The 17,567-nt window shown below is 35.4% G+C and overlaps 1 protein-coding gene across 3 annotated transcripts in view; it reads right to left on the bottom strand.

Moving 5' to 3' along the window:
- The window catches only part of NLGN1 (neuroligin 1), a 906,829-nt gene that overhangs the window by 87,465 nt on the left and 801,797 nt on the right, over nucleotides 1–17,567 (bottom strand). The window lies entirely within an intron of this gene.

The following is a 17,567-nucleotide window of genomic DNA, read 5'->3' as shown; positions in this document are numbered from 1 at the left end:
ATCAAAAGAGACAAAGAAGGCCATTACATAATGGTAAAGGGACCAATTCATCAGGAAGAGCTAACTATCCTAAATATAAATGCACCCAATACAGGAGCACCCAGATTCATAAAGCAAGTCCTTAGAGACTTACAAAGAGACTTAGACTCCCATACAATAATAATGGGAGACTTCAACACTCCACTGTCAACATTAGACAGATCAATGAGACAGAAAGTCAACAAGGATATCAAGGAATTGAGCTCAACTCTGCACCAAGCAGACCTAATAGACATTTACAGAACTCTCCACCCCAAATCAACAGAATATACATTCTTCTCAGCACCACATCGCACTTATTCCAAACTTGACCACATAGTTGGAAGTAAAGCACTCCTCAGCAAATGTACAAGAACAGAAATTATAACAAACTGTCTCTCAGACCACACGGCAATCAAATTATAACTCAAGACTAAGAAACTCAATCAAAACTGCTCAACTACATGGAAACTGAACAACCTGCTCCTGAATGACTACTGGGTACATAATGAAATGAAGGCAGAAATAAAGATGTTCTTTGAAACCAATGAGAACAAAGATACAACATACCAGAATCTCTGGGACACATTTAAAGCAGTGTCTACAGGGAAATTTATGGCCCACAAGAGAAAGCAGGAAAGATCTAAAATTGACACCCTCACATCACAATTAAAAGAACTGGAGAAGCAAGAGCAAACACATTCAAAAGCTAGCAGAAGGCAAGAAATAACTAAGATCAGAGCAGAACTGAAGGAGATAGAGTCACAAAAAACCCTCCAAAAATCAATGAATCCAGGAGCTGGTTTTTTGAAAAGATCAAGAAAATTGATAGACCACTAGCAAGACCAATAAAGAAGAAAAGAGAGAAGAATCAAATAGATGCAATAACAAATGATAAAGGGGATATCACCATCAACCCCACCCAAATACAAACTACCAGCAGAGAATACTATAAACACCTCTACACAAATGAACTAGAAAACCTAGAAGAAATGGATAATTTCCTGGACACTTATACTCTTCCAAGACTAAACCAGTAAGAAGTTGAATCCCTGAATAGACCAATAGCAGGCTCTCAAATTGAGGCAATAATTAATAGCCTACCAACAAAAAAGTCCAGGACCAGATGGATTCACAGTCGAATTCTACCAGAGGTACAAGGAGGAGTTGGTACCATTCCTTCTGAAACTATTCCAATCAACAGGAAAAGAGGGAATCCTCCCTAACTCATTTTACGAGGCCAACATCATCCTGATACCAAAAACTGACAGAGATACAACAAAAAAAGAGAATTTTAGACCAATATCCCTGATGAACATTGATGTAAAAATCCTCAATACAATACTGGCAAACTGAATCCAGCAGCACATCAAAAAGCTTATCCACCATCATTAAGTGGGCTTCATCCCTGGGATGCAAGGCTGGTTCAACATACGCAAATCAATAAATGTAATCCAGCATATAAACAGAACCAAAGACAAAAACCACATGATTATCTCAATAGATGCAGAAAAGGGCTTTGACAAAATTCAACAGCTCTTCATGCTAAAAACTCTCAATAAATTCAGTACTGATGGAACGTATCTCAAAATAATAAGAGCTATTTATGACAAACCCACAGCCAATATCATACTGAATGGGCAAAAACTGGAAGCATTCCCTTTGAAAACTGGCACAAGACAGGGATGCCCTCTCTCACCACTCTTTTTCAACATAGTGTTGGAAGTTCTGACTAGGGCAATCAGGCAAGAGAAAGAAATCAAGGGTATTCAGTTAGGAAAAGAAGAAGTCAAATTGTCCTTGTTTGCAGATGACATGATTGTATATTTAGAAAACCCCATTGTCTCAGCCCAAAATCTCCTTAAGCTGACAAGCAACTTCAGCAAAGTCTCAGGATACAAAAATTAATGTGCAAAAATCACAAGCATTCTTACACACCAGTAACAGACAGAGAGCCAAATCATGAATGAAATCCCATTCACAATTGCTTCAAAGAGAATAAAATACCTAGGAATCCAACTTACAAGGGATGTAAAGGACCTCTTCAAGGAGAACTACAAACCACTGCTCAGGGAAATAAAAGAGGACACAAACAAATGGAAGAACATACCATGCTCACGGATAGGAAGAATCAATATTGTGAAAATGGCCATACTGCCCCAGGTAATTTATAGATTCAATGCCATCCACATCAAGCTACCAATGACTTTCTTCACAGAATTGGAAAAACTGCTTTAAAGTTCATGTGGAACCAAAAAAGACCCCGCATTGCCAAGACAATCCTAAGCCAAAAGAACAAAGCTGGAGGCATCATGCAACCTGACTTCAAACTATACTACAAGGCTACAGTAACTAAAACAGCATGGTGCTGGTACTAAAACAGAGATATAGACCAATGGAACAGAACAGAGCCCTCAGAAATAACACCACACATCTACAGCCATCTGTTCTTTGACAAACCTGAGAAAAACATGAAATGGGGAAAGGATTCCCTATTTAATAAATGGTGCTGGGAAAATTGGCTAGCCATAAGTAGAAAGCTGAAAGTGGACTTGGAATCAACCCAAATGTGCATCAGTGACAGACTAGATTAAGAAAATCTGGCACATTTACACCATGGAATACAATGCAGCCATAAAAAAGGATGAGTTTGTGTCCTTTGTAGGGACCTGGATGCAGCTGGAAACCATCATTCTCAGCAAACTATCACAAGAACAGAAAACCAAACACTGCATGTTCTCACTCATAGGTAGGAATTGAACAATGAGATCACTTGGACATAGGAAAGGGAACATCACACACTGGGTCCTATTGTGGGGAGGGGGTAGCGGGGAGGCATAGCATTAGGAGATACACCTAATGTAAATGATGCGTTAATGGGTGCAGCACACCAACATGGCACATGTATACATATGTAACAAACCTGCACATTGTGCACGTGTACCCTAGAACTTAAATTATAATAAAAAAAAAAAAGAAAAAAAAAGAAAGATGAGAGAATAGTATAAAATCTCAGCTATAAGAGATCTCTGCCCCCAGTCAAACTCTTAATATTTGCCTTTGGAAAGACAGATTTATTGCAGGGTTTTTGTTGGCTATATGAAGGGTCAAACATGACATTCCTTGATAACAGCATATGGAGAAAAACCCGTTTAGGAACAAAAAGTTCCAGAAGTATGTAGGTAATATTAAAGTGATGAGAAGTTATTCAGTTAAGTTATATACAGCTAATAAGTAAATCATGTATAAGTACAAAGCAGCATGCATGTAAACATAAAGAACTTTCCCTCTTAAATGTATATACACGCATGTGTTAATATAGTAATTTTTGAATAAAGTGATTTTGATGAACATAGTTATATAAATAAGTCTAATATTTTTAACAATAAGTCTATTGTTTAATTTTTTAAATATTTAAAAATATTTTATTTTTAATTTTAAGGAGATTTCATAGATACATCCCAAAGGATAAATGTAATTCTCTGAGTACCTTCAAAAATTGCATGTTTTTGTTTTTTTTTTCACCTTTCCTAATAATGTTTTGCGATACAATGGGTGTCAGCTCATCAGTAGGTTCATGTTCTTTGCTTTTCAAATTATCTAAACCTCCGGTAGGTGCTATTTCTACACTTGGTATTTTGCTTTAAAAAAATATGGAGCAAATACTACATTTGAAACCACAAACAAAATAGTCTAAAACTCTTATTCACTACACTACTTAAATACAACTCAACAAGTGATGAAATGCGCTTTCTAAGTCATATAATAATTTCCTTTTAAAAACTGAATTGTAGCACAGTGCTCAAGTGTTGTACCTTTTCCACCCTATGTCCTAAGTGATATCATGTTCTCATTTATTGAATGCCCCTGATATTCAAGTTGCCTAGCTGTAATTTGACTTCCCTCCCAGCCTAATAACTTGGAGACTTTTTGTAAAACAATTGTAATATTAAAATTCAGACAAGTGGCCCCAAAATGGCCCTAGAGGGCAGGCCTGCAATTTCCTGATTCTCACTTCCCTTATACCTTCATTTGTTAAGTTTTGCAACATCAATTTTTATACTGTTGCTGGTTTATCCTGACCAAACAGTTGTTGAATTTTAATTTGAAAATGAGTTATTTGAAAAATGAGTTATTTTAAAAATGAGTTATTGTTTGATATATTACATTAGGGATATAGAGAACAAACTACTTATGGATACTAGATATTAGGATAAAATGCATTTACATAATACTAGACTATTAGTGTAATGAGTTCTATTAGTTGCAAAAAATACAATCCACTGCAGATTTGGAAACATGCTGAAGAATGATGGACAGATACATAATTTAAATCCCAGTAGCTCAAGTAAAATGGCAAATATTTTCACATTATATAACTAAAGTTTTTTTCCTCTGTTATGGTGCTAGGGAAATTTTCATGTCCATGAAATAGATTTGAAGGTTGGGGAAAGGTTCTCTGATTACTGACAATTACTCAAATTGGGTGGTGGATGAATTCATAATGAAATGAAATAGATATTGATGAGTAACTTAAGATGTAGAAAACACTGGAGCTGTGCTCATCTTCTTCCATAATTCTTCTATCCAGTGAAGAAAGATGGGTTTATTTCTCTCATCTGAGGAAATGTGGGTTGGGTTAAGAGTACTCTTTGCTCTGTGTCTTTCATTCAGACCTGATTTCCAGATAATTTAGCTAGAAATTGTTTAGTAAAATAAAACATTAAAAACAAACTTCCACATGTCCAGAAGCTAAATGGTCCAAAGGTTCAAACATCCACCCTTTAAAAATATTATTATATGCTAATTATGTGCATGATAATGAGGCACTTCCAGATTCTGAAGTGCCTTTCTAATCATTGTGAAAAGAGGAAATTATATTTGGTGTGACTTTAATGTTAAGTGTAAGTAAGAACTAAATACAATGATATTTTTTCCTAACCAAAATACTTAATTACCATTGATGGAAGATAGTGATTAAGGACCCTATTGGCTCTTAAATAAATTTGGGTCCATTCTCTATTCTACCGTGGCTAGTTCTGTAAACATGGGCAAGCAGCCAAGATTCTTTAAGCTTCAGTTTTCTCATCTGGAAAATAGAATATCAAAACCTATATTCTTCTAGTAGTATTTTGAGGATAAATGATTCATTTTTACCTGGAAAAAAAAAAGGATGAGTTCATAAATAGTCTTTGTTGTCATTATTTAGGAGTGGGTAGCAGTTTAGTAGGAGGGTGTGAAGAGCCTGGACTTTGGGAGAAGACAAACTTGGGTTTCAATCCTGGTCTTGCTATTTCTTTGTTTTATGATCTTTTACATTCTTTCTAAGATTTATAACTCTGGGTTTCCTTCACTGTAGCAGGGAACTTGCAGTAGTTCCTGTTAAGTAGGATTGTTGTGAGGATTAAATAAGAGGACACCTATAAAGCACTGGTAGTGGCTCTGGAACACAGCAACTGCTCAATGAATGGAAGCTCATGGTTTTGTCATCATTGTTATTATTTTTACTATTATTGGTTATTATTTTACTTTTTCATTTCTCTAATCATTCTAGGTGAGCAGATTTTACTCAAATTCAAACATATCACATTTCATAAACGTACAAATTATAAAACATACCACATTTCATAAACATACAAATTACAAAACCAGAAACCAGGAAAATTATCCAAAAGATGTTTTTAGAAAGGTATAAAGTGTTATACAAATGTGGTAATATTATCATGAATGCTATTTCATCTTTAAAATCATTCAGCAGTTGCTAATTTTGCCTTTGAAAAGTTACACCCTTTGACAAACATCATTTAGGTAATAACATTATAGAACTCAAGTAGCTATTTTTAAGAATTATTATAAAAGTCTTAATTTTACTATTCAGTAAGCTCTAGAAATATTCATGCAAAATATGTTCATTGATTCATTCAATACACATGTAATGAGTACTTACTGTGTGCTAAGAGTTGTGCTTAACGCGGAGGCAAAGTTAACTAAAACACAGTCCCTGACATCTAGCAGTCCACTCTCCCAACAAACCCACAGTATTTCCTCTACCAATGAGAAAAACATGCTGTAGGTTAAAGATGGCATGATTCCCCCAGGAACCTCTACTAGTTCAAAGACTCCTGTGAGAGTAGAGACCATTTATTTTGTGTCATTCTTTTTTTTTTTTTTTTTTTTTTTTTTTGAGACGGAGTCTCGCTCTGTTGCCCAAGCTGGAGTGCAGTGGCCGGATCTCAGCTCACTGCAAGCTCCGCCTCCCGGGTTCACGCCATTCTCCTGCCTCAGCCTCCCGAGTAGCTGGGACTACAGGCGCCCGCCACCTCGCCCGGCTAGTTTTTTGTACTTTTTAGTAGAGACGGGGTTTCACTGTGTTAGCCAGGATGGTCTCGATCTCCTGACCTTGTGATCCGCCCGCCTCGGCCTCCCAAAGTGCTGGGATTACAGGCTTGAGCCACCGCGCCCGGCCTGTGTCATTCTTCCCTAAGGCATCTAGCCTGGTACTTCATAGATTTTAGACAATGTTTCGATAAACATAATTGTGAAGAAAAATAATAAATTTCTGATCCCCTGGCCTTGTGAATTATTGTGGATAGTTGATGCCCTTCTTTTCAGATTTTTGACTTTGTATTTTCTATGTCTAAATCCAACAATCTTTCAGTTTCAGACAGAATCCACGTCATCCACACAGCAAAAGCATTATCTCTCTAAACTCTGAAAGCATTTTGTTTACAATCAGGCATTGGCTAAGCATTTTTATATGTGTGCCAGGGACAAAACAATATTAAGGTATCAACATGCTTGGTCTCTGTCATCCTCCACCAGGGGATTTGGATTCATCCAGATTATAAGTCAATAATCCAGAGACAAAACCTGGTATCATTTTGCAAAAGAGGAAAGTAAAGCACAGAGAGGTTCATGTATTTTGTTGAATATGGGAGTCAAAATACAAATCCAAGTCTGCTCTAAACCATTATGCTCTACAGTAGGCCCCCATGTCTGAGGGTTCTTCATCTGTGAATTCTACCAACCATGATTGAAAATTTCCAAAAAATGAATAAATAAAAAATAATAATACAACAATAAAAATAACACAAATAAAAAATAATGAAGTATAACAATTATTTACATAGTACTCACATTGTATTTGGTAGTATAAATAATCTAGAGACAATATAAAGTATACAGGATGTGTATAGGGTATATGCAAATAATATGCCATTTTAAAGGGACTTGAACATCATGGCAATGTAGTATCTGGAGGGAGTTCTAGAACTAATCCCACTCAGATATGGAGGAATAATTGTACTTAGCAATTGCTACTTCGTATCTGTTACACCGGTATCTTATCTTTCAGTGATGACCATATTCTTGGAGGTCAGGTTCATGCATGATTCATCTCAATTTCCCTTAAAGCACTTAGAACACAGTTTTGCATAGTAAGTATGCAATAAATGTCTTTAGAATGACAAGTACAATTTAAGCATCAGCAATCATAAACCTGCTCTTTTGTTGATTTCTGAGCTACCTAGTGAAAGGGTAAAAGATATAGATGGTGGCCAAACTTGGCATTTCTTGAGGGAAATATCAAAGAAACCCGTTCTGACTCAGAGTAAAAATCAATGCTCTGAGAAGTGACACTGGCTGACAAATATAAACCAGACTCTGATGTATCAGAATGATAAATCTGATATGCTAATCTACATGGTAGGTCTGAAGCAGAGGCATTAGGAAAAACTCTTGTAATTTGTTCTGATTAGTCTGGGGTGACATTTTCATACTTCTATACTGTTAACCTGCTACCACGAGAAAGTAAAGACAACTGTATTCACTCTCTTAAGGTAAAGAAAATACTAAAAGAAAATAGTAAAAGAGTCAAAGAGGCTAAAACCAAATTTAAAGCTAAAAGCAACGGGACTTTATAGAGTGGCAGGTAGGAGACAGGGAGAATAAGACAGTCATGATTTTGTTTTAGGAAAAAGTTATTTGAAATAACACGGGTTTCTCAAACACAAGGCATAAATGCACACATAAAGTACATGTTGCAGAATGCTTTATCAAGGAGGTCACAGTCTAGTGTTTGAAGACTTAGATATAATTAAGACAGTATAAAATAATGCAAAAAGGCAATATAAAACATAAACATACAAAGAAGATAGAGTATCAGCATCTCAACAGGTTTTTTGTGGTTTTTTTTTGTTTTTTTTTTTGTTTGTTTGTTTGTTTTGGTTAATTTCTATTCTAGGGTACCTTTACTAACATTTTTCAAAAAGCAAACTACATTCAAGTCACACTATTTCTCTTTCTCATCTTTCAATAATTATCTTTAGGCACCATCAAATTTGTTGCTTTTTCATAAGTCTGATCTTTATATTCATTACTTTGTCAACTACATACTATGATTCATTCAGATTTGGCCATTTATTCAACAAAACTTTATTGAGTACATACTATGATTGACTATCCTAAAGTATATGGATGATAATACATCACTCTTGCCTTCAAGAAGTTCATAGTATAAAACCATATGTCCAGTACAGTAGCCAGTACCCAGATGCTGTTATTTAAATTTTAATTTAAATCTAAAATAAATAAAATTGAATTCCCTGTCACATCAGCCACATTTTAAGTGCTCAGTGGCCACATTTGGCTAGAGGATCTTGTTTAGGACAGTGCAGATATATTTCTATAATCACAGAAAGTTCTGTTGGTCAGTGCTGATTTAGACAATGTGTGGGATAAGGAGGAGTGAACTGGTAGGATAAAGATTATATGCAATGATTGATATATAATTATGAAATATGGATACATCGTTAATACATGTAGAATGTGATGGAAGGTTGGGGAAAGGCAAAGGCTTCACAGAGGCAATAACATTTGAGTCTCAAAGGATGGAATCAAGTGGGTCCAAGGAAGCCAAAAACAGCACAACAAATTGAAAGAGCTGTACAGCAGGGTCTTTGCATACTGTGCAGGTTGTGCAGTTGCAGCTCTACAGGGTCCTATTCCTATATTAGTTGTGTTACCAGGGCCTGGCTGTGCACTATTATTCCTGCCCCTGGATCTGTGGTCATGTTTTTTTCCTGAATCTCAAGAGTGCAACATCTCCTCAGATCTGTTCACTCTGGACTTCACTCCATGTCTGTTCCTTTGGAAATCTTTTTAATCATTCCATCCCCAATTCATAAGACCATGTCTGAGTAGAACTTTTCTACTCTGAATCCTATACAGCAATTTTATCATGAACTGCATGATATGGCTTATGAACTGGCTTCCACAGTTTCTCACTGATCCCACTGTTAGCATTTAGCATTGCCTCCTGACTACACCTTAATGTCCAGGAAAGAAGACCAACTTCAGGCTCCCTGTTTCTTCTGTTTCTCTCAGAGCAGTGCTGAGCATGTAGGCAGATGCACTGGAAAATATGGCTGACTGATTGATACAGTAGCTGATGATAACTCACTTTTATTCAGCTTCAACACATATTGATCCTACAACCTGGTAAGCATTCACTTTTTATCTGGAGATTAAAAATATGGACACAAACGATGATAAAAGAAAAGTATTAAAATTTTGGGAGCATCAAATGACATTTAATATAAACAGCTTTAGAAGAATGATTTGATGTAATACTGAAGTTAATCCTTATGTAATGTGACATTATTCTTTATGAGTAATTGTTTATTGATATTTCTATTTACATTAATGTTTGGCTTAGTGTTTTTTGACACACTGAATAATTTTTAATTATTTTACTGATTGCCAAGTTTTTTTATATTAAGAATGTGAGATTTCCGAGTAACAATAATGCTGATAGTCTAATTTTTTTCAGTATAAATGACAGTCTTTTAAATATTTCATTTGTTTTATTGCATATTATTTTGCCTAGTGTTTTTGACTTTTCTATTTCTTTATTGAGCAATGTTCTAAAGAAAATTCTAAAGATATCCTTCTCTTTTACCAATATGACCATTTAGGTGGCTTTCTTATGAGTTGTGGGGCATGATTTATTTATATTCGGGATTATCTTTTGTTTGCTCCCTGAAATTCATGGTTGAGTTTTGCTTTCAACTGAAAAATAATAATTCACATACATCGTTCGTAAGCACAGCCATGCCATCTGTAAATAGGAGGAACATTGACTGCTCTCATCAAGAGATCCTCTTTCATTTCAGTTCAATCCAATATCTGAGACACAACTTCTAGTATCTAGGTGAATAATGACTGGAAAAGAAGGAGTATTAACACACTTTTCTGTCTTTTCTACTGCTTTCAGGGAATGAGCTAAAATTTCGTTGGACTTTTTAGGGCAGTTTAAATTATGAATGTTGTGTGTGCTCAGAAAAGACTTAATATGTAAGTAGTACATGTCTATTTTCCTCATTGCAGTGTTTCTTAGAATTTTCTTCCTCTGTCTTCTCTTTCTCCTTCCCCTTCACCCTAACGTTTACTTCTGTAGTGTACTGAAATCTCATCACAGAACACATTGATTTTGTTTATTAGTGCCATCACAAATTATTTCTTGGTAAAAAGGGATGTTGAGCAAATAGCTAGTTTTATTTATTTATTTATTATTTTAACAAACAGTTATTAAAACATCTTTTACATTTTGAATATAGCCTTATGGGTAGAAGATGTGAAGAAAGATGAGATTCAGGTCCTTGCAAAATAGGGGCTCACGTGGGAGTGCCGAAATCAGTAGAGATAAATAGAACTCAATAATGTTTTATATGCTATGGAACTCAAAAGGGCATTGAAATACCTAACTCTGTCTGGCAGGACAAGGCAGGCCCTGTGGAGGAGGGAACTTTGGAGTTTCCAGTAAGAATGGATGCACTTTTTCCTAGTAGACAACGCGTATGAGAGGTCCAGGCACAGGCAATGACCTATGACAAGCAGAGGTAAGAAAGAGTGTGGTGAAGGTTGGCTAATGCAGGTGACATATGGTAGAAGTGGTGGAAATTGAGTCTAGAGTCAGGAAGGGGGTTAACTGAGAAGGGCTTTCCAGTGTGGAATTTACATGGCAAGTGATAGAAAGGAATTAAAGGACTTTAAGTCTAAGAGTGGCAAAGTCGGATTTGTATTTTAGAAAGATCTTTCTGAATGTATTAATACTTTAGAGCCTGAATAGAAAGGGGTAGAGAGAGAGCAGCAACGTGAGATTGTACCAGCAAGGTGAGATTGTGTCAGAAAGGCTTTAGAGAGAAGATGAGAAGTGAGTCATCTTATAAGCTGACCAGGAACAGGACATGGGCTTGCATCTTCTCGGTGTCCATTCTTCTCTTATCATGGAGAGTTGTCCATTGTATCATTTACTACTTTCATGAAGTCTGCCTGCACTTAAAATCTTCACTATGAGGTATGTCATATGGTATTTAATGGATTTTAATATTTTTTTCACTCAAAGGATGACCTACAGACCAGTGGCACCCGCATCTCCTGGGGATTTGTTAGAAATGCAAAATCTCAGGCCTTGCTCAAGACCTACTGAATCAGTATTTTAGTAACATGCCTAGGTGATGCATATACATGATGTACTTTGAGAAGCACTGTTTCAGTTCTCCATGCCCACATGACAGTGTTGTAGGGCTAAAGTTGAAGTTTGTATGCTCTGCTTCTCCTGACTCCCTCATAGCACATAATAAGTTTGGAACATATTGCAGGTGGGCAGCAGGTACTTGCTAGTTGATGTATTTTCAAAATAGAGAGTGTTACTTTAAGCAATTCAACCTTTTAAATTTAATAGACATTTATTGTAAGTGGGAGACCAGTTAAGAGGTTATTGCAATATTGTCCAAGTGAAAAATGAAGTCCCACATTAAGGCAATGATAGTGGAGATAAAATATAAGTGGAAATAATAAAAAATATTTAGAGAAGAAGACTGGTAGGCTCTGCTAATTAAGGATATGAAACGTGAAGGTGAGAGACAAGTACTGAATATACGGGTTAGGTGTGTACACTCACCTACTCATTTTGTTGAACAATGATAATGATAGTCCAAGTTTATTTGCAGACATTTATTTTTTATTTTTTATATATTTTTTATTTTTATGAGACAGGGTCTCAATCTGTTGCCTAGACCGGCGTGCAGTGGCACTATCATGGCTCACTGCAGCCTTGACCTCCCTGGGCTCATGTGATTTTCCCACCTCAGCATCAGCTGGGACTACAGGCACACGCCACCATGCTGGGTAAGTTTTGTATGTACATATATATATGTGTGTGTGTGTGTATTTTTTTATTTTTTGGAGAGACAGAGTTTCCCCATGTTGCCTAGGCTGGTCTTGAAGTCCTGGGCTCAAGCCATCTGCCTGCCTTGAATTCCCAAAGTGCTGGGATTACAGGTTTAAGCCACTGTGCCCAGCTGACTACAGACATTTTTTCTACATTTTTATATCTGAATGTTTCCCAGTCAGCAAATATGAATTGAACCAGGGTCTTCTGCAGGGTAGGCTCTCTTCCTGGTGTTTAATATTATTGTCTTTGCTATCAGAAGATTATAGTCTATGGGAAGAGATCTGAAAAATCTGTGGATTGAGATAGCATGAAGTAAGTGCTGTGATAGAGGCAACAGGGATGGGCTCTGTGCCCCTTAGGAGGGGTACTTAATTTAAACTTGAGATGGCAGCATTAGACAGTGCTTCTCAGAAGACAGAACTCCCACAATGAGTCATTAAACTCTAATAAATAGCCAGGTATATGTAGGTATGTTCTGTGGATAAAAAGGCAGGGAGAAAGTAGACTTATAGACATATAAGACACTAGGTAAGTACAGAAGGCCTGAGAATGTGAACATATATGATTTATTTGATGAGTTTATATTGTTCCATGTGACAGCAGTATGCAGGGCCGGGAGGAGTTTTTATATTCTGAAAAGAATGCAGGACAATACTGAAGTGTCCCGAATCTGGTTATTTCAGATCAAAGTACGCAGTATTTTCTGCAACACAGGTCTCTGACATGGAGAACATGGCAATTTAGTGTTACCCCTGCTCTTTGCCTGCAGTGATGTAAATCAAATTTACATCTGATTTCTCTGCACTCCAATCACTTTTTAGAATCTTAATAATCTTTCAAAACTGATATAAATACCTCTCTTTTTTCCCCCAAAGAAGACAGTCCATATCCCTTCTCTCCTGTCTATAGTTCTATACAGTTTTTGTACCTCATTTTTCACACACATTTATCTTTCCTTTTTTAAAGTCTAAGTCTTCTACTTGATTGTGATCTGTGGGAACTTAAAATGTTTATCTTATTCATTTTTATAAGCATTTCAGTGGATCATGCTTGGCATAGAGTAGACACACAAGAAAACATTTATCATCTCCAAAGAATTAACTGAATTCTTAATTATTGAACTAAGTAGATAATTAGTGGTAAAAGTGAGAGTTATTCCCTTTAAAATAATGAAGTTAAAAGTGAATTGTTTCCCCAAACTTGCTTAATATATATAAATCATTAATAACTCAGAACTGGCTTTAAAAGAGAAGATACTAGCAACCTTTGCCCCTCATTAAAGCCATTTGTACCCTTAAAATATTTCTAAATTCCACATTTGCTTTTGCAATAATTACATGACATTTCTCTATAAACAGCTCAAAAACAAAATTGTACTTGTTTATTCGTTTTGTTATCCAAATACAATTATTTAGCTAGGTCAGTCTCACACTAAAATTGGACCACATGTTGTAGCCTACAGGAAAGAGACAGAAATTGATGAAGCTACTAACCTCCAAATTACTGGCAATTTGTTTTTGTGAGGGAATCATTGAAGGCGATATCTGTGTCCTTGATATTTTACTCCAGCCTCCCTAATGCAGGCTAAGAGGCACTCTCGCTTTTGTATTGTTTCATTTTTCTTTCATTTGTAACTCTTCTGTGACTCTTTTGCCTCCTTAGCAAATTGAAGGAAGGGGCTACTACAGAAATAGTAGCTGGGGGCATAAATAGTGCTTGACAGCTCTTTTATTTTATTTAAGAAAAATAGATAGTCTCACTGAATCAGCTTGGGATTATATTGCTATAATTCTATTACTGTTTTGCAAAGAATGCCTCTCGCAATCTGGGGCACCATTAATGATTAACCAGGATCACAGATCGAAACCTGTCACCATATGAGATCTATAGGAAGAGGTCACAGGTTAAAAAGTTTATCAGAGGGTAGTCTTGTGGATGCTGCTTCTTAGAGATGGATTTGAAATTAAAGTTCTATTCTTCAACTATTAAGGGCCTTGTGAGAAAGTTGAGATCACATTTGGATTTCAGTCGTGGGGTAATAACCCCCAGAAATATTCAATTTTTCTAGAGTTCAAAAATATCCATTTATCTAAAATATATACTACTCTGGTTTTACAACAGACTACAGAGTTTACATGGAATTCTTTAACAATCTATGAAATGATTTAAGTTAAAAAATACACTTATACCATACTAAACTTTTTCCCTGCCAATATCTAACAAACAATATTAAGGCAGTGTGATCTCAGTCTGGGAGACAAAAAATATCTGCTTGATATTTGACTTCAGCTATGTATACATCAGAAACTGTCTGAATACTGACGTTTTTCATTCTTCTATTGCAATACTGCAATATATTTTCATCCCATTGCGCCCTTCACTTTCTCAAACACACATATTCAACTTTACCTGTCTACTCTTTTCTTCAACTACTTACATTTCTAAATATTTCTACAGGTACACATGGACCTTGGAATTTCATTTTTTTTTAAATCAAGATAATAAGCTGCTGTGTGGCCAATAACTCAATTTAATCTTATCTAGGTTTTAACTTAATCGTTTAAAACAGTATTCTATTATGAGGTAAAGAATTCATTTAAAAATAAATATAACATTTCTTATGTAGTAATCTTGGCCCAGGAATTGTTGGATATTTGAGAAATCTACTTACAACCTTTGGCTCATCACTATGATTATCATAATTTCACTGGTAATAATAACTACTGACTTAAAAAGTAATTTGAAAAAAGATGATGTGGTAATTAAAATGAGTTTGAATCACGTATTCTTTTTACTCTTCCCGGAGCTACCACAGAATGATTTCATAACCTTGAGAAAGTCACTGACCTCCTATATGCCTCTATTCTTATCTCTTTAAAGTAAAGCTAATATCTTCACCTTATTATCTACTTCAGTAATGAAGGTATAAAGACTAATAACCATAAAAAGCGCATCAGGCTTTCTGGAAGTCAAGCTCAGTATAAATATAAAGTATTTATGAAGCAGAGCACAGTATGAATTTATAAATCTAAAGACAAAGTTTTTATAGTGTATCTTGGAAAAAAATACACAGGGCAAATAAATCATCTTTGATATTCATTTTTCTGAAGGTACTCCTGTGTCCACCATATTCCCTGCATTGTTAGTCTGAATGAAAGGCCTGAGGAAATTTTTATGTCGTTGCACTTAGCATTCAGTTATGGCTTCCCATTGCTAGGCAGTGAAATACTCATCTTCTACTTTAAGCACCGGATTTACTGCTCCTAATGGGAGATTTGCATTTGTTCTAAGATTACAAATAACAATTATGCCAAAGCAATTACTCTTAACCTCAGTTTGTAGCTCTTGCTTGCAGCAGAGCACTTTCATCTGTTCCATTTATTTTCATGCTCATTTTGGCCTGGAGGTATTTCTAAATAAATCAATCACAGTAGATGTTGGAACAGGTCTATTGAATAACACCTAGGCTCACTACACACACTGTATTGGAAATAGAGAAAATTATGACTATAACTCAAATGAAAACAGAAGGAATACTTCTGGGGTCGGTTATCTGAATAAATCAAGAGAAAAAGCTTTTGCCCTAGTTCACTAGATAGTATGCATTCCTTCCCACTAATTCTTCTAAATAGTTAACCTTTGTCATTAACTTCCTGCTGTGTCAAGCACTATTAAGCCACTTTACCTTTTTTTGTTCCTACTTTACAGATCAAGAAATGGCGGCAAAGAGAGATTAAAGAGCTTGGCCAATTTTATAAAGCTAGTGAGTGCGAGAGCTAAGAATTCATCTCACACCTGACCCTGGAACCGATGTTCTTATCACTTCACTCTTCTACCTTCCCATGGCGAGGCAAGTACATCTGGGGTAGTATTGCTGTCTAGGTTGTTGTTACATTATAGTGAAAGACTAATTCCAACATGAAGAATAAATAAAAAATTTATTAATTATGACTATGCTTTAATGTCTATTATCAAGACCACTCATATTTCTTAAGGAGAATATGACACAATGAAAGGCCATGAGTAAAAAATTATATTTTGACTATATGCATATATAATTGAATATAAGAATCTCATAGTTTTCTTTATACTAGGACTTGCTAATCTAGGAACAGTTCTTTAGTTGGCGTCCAAATTATAATTACTTTTAACTGTTAAACTGAAAAGAACTCTATTCCATAAATTTAACTAATGTTCTTCCTTGCTGAAGACACTGACTTATAATTAGTTATTCCTTCACTTTTATTACATGCAATATATACTTAATGTAAAACTAATAATGGAGCTTCTGAACAGAGGAATCAAGCAGAATTTATTGCCAAACAATATGGTCATCACTTCTAATCAGAATACTAATTAACATTAAACATTTAAGTAAATATTAAAATTTTGATCTCTAGTGAGTTTCTGAAGAAGTTTTTCAAAGCTCATGAAATATGTACTTAGCATAGGAAATCGAGAAAAATAAAAATGTAGAAAGAAGAGAAAGAGTACCTCTATAATGCCCTCTGTTAGAGAAAAATAATGGGTTACCATATATCATTTCAAAACTTTTCAATGAATATTTTAATAAGAAAATGTTTATTGTTGAATTAGAATGTCTATACAGCCCAAATCTCTGAAACAGTTTCCAAATTTTGAGTATTGTGCATAGCTAGGAGCGTATAAATAATATTTGTATATGTTCTCTTCTAAATCATTAACTTAGTTTTTTATGATAGCCTTATTTAAAATTAAATTTTCAGTTTGTCAGATTGTAAATATCTCCTACACTATGCCGAACCAGATAACTCTTTATTTGATGCGTTCCACACAACTTAGCACAAGTATGTGTAGATTAACTCAGAGTCATCAAAACTAAGGCAGCCCCTACTTGTTCGTTTTAGTTGAGGCAAGTCATACCCATTACCCATATGTAATGAATATAAATTATGACTAAAGATGAAGCCAAATGATATTAACTGTGTAAGTGTTTGCTTAGATGCATTCATGCAGTTGTGTTTAAAGATACATTCTAGATTTTTGAGTTCAATTAAAATGACGTTTCTGGCCCCTGTTCCCTTTGGACAGCAATCTGTATAACAAAGTTACTATTCACTCTTCATTCACTGTTCTGCATTTGAACAAACAGAACAATTTACATCCTTCTAGAAAAACAAAACAAAACAAAACTAAAGTGCTAAGCTAAAATGGCTCTTTCTTTTCCAAGGAGGCAGTCTGCTTAGTAGAGAAAGGGAGTCTCATCACTGACAGGCTGCAGAAAAACTGTTTACTGTAAATGCAAAGTTCTGTTGCAACATACATCATGGCTGGA

Source organism: Trachypithecus francoisi, unplaced genomic scaffold, assembly GCF_009764315.1.
Source record: "Trachypithecus francoisi isolate TF-2019V2 unplaced genomic scaffold, Tfra_2.0 Lachesis_group0, whole genome shotgun sequence".
Lineage (NCBI taxonomy): Eukaryota > Metazoa > Chordata > Mammalia > Primates > Cercopithecidae > Trachypithecus > Trachypithecus francoisi.
The sequence above is the reverse complement of the archived record's forward strand: the minus strand, read 5'-3'. Positions and strand labels throughout refer to the sequence as shown.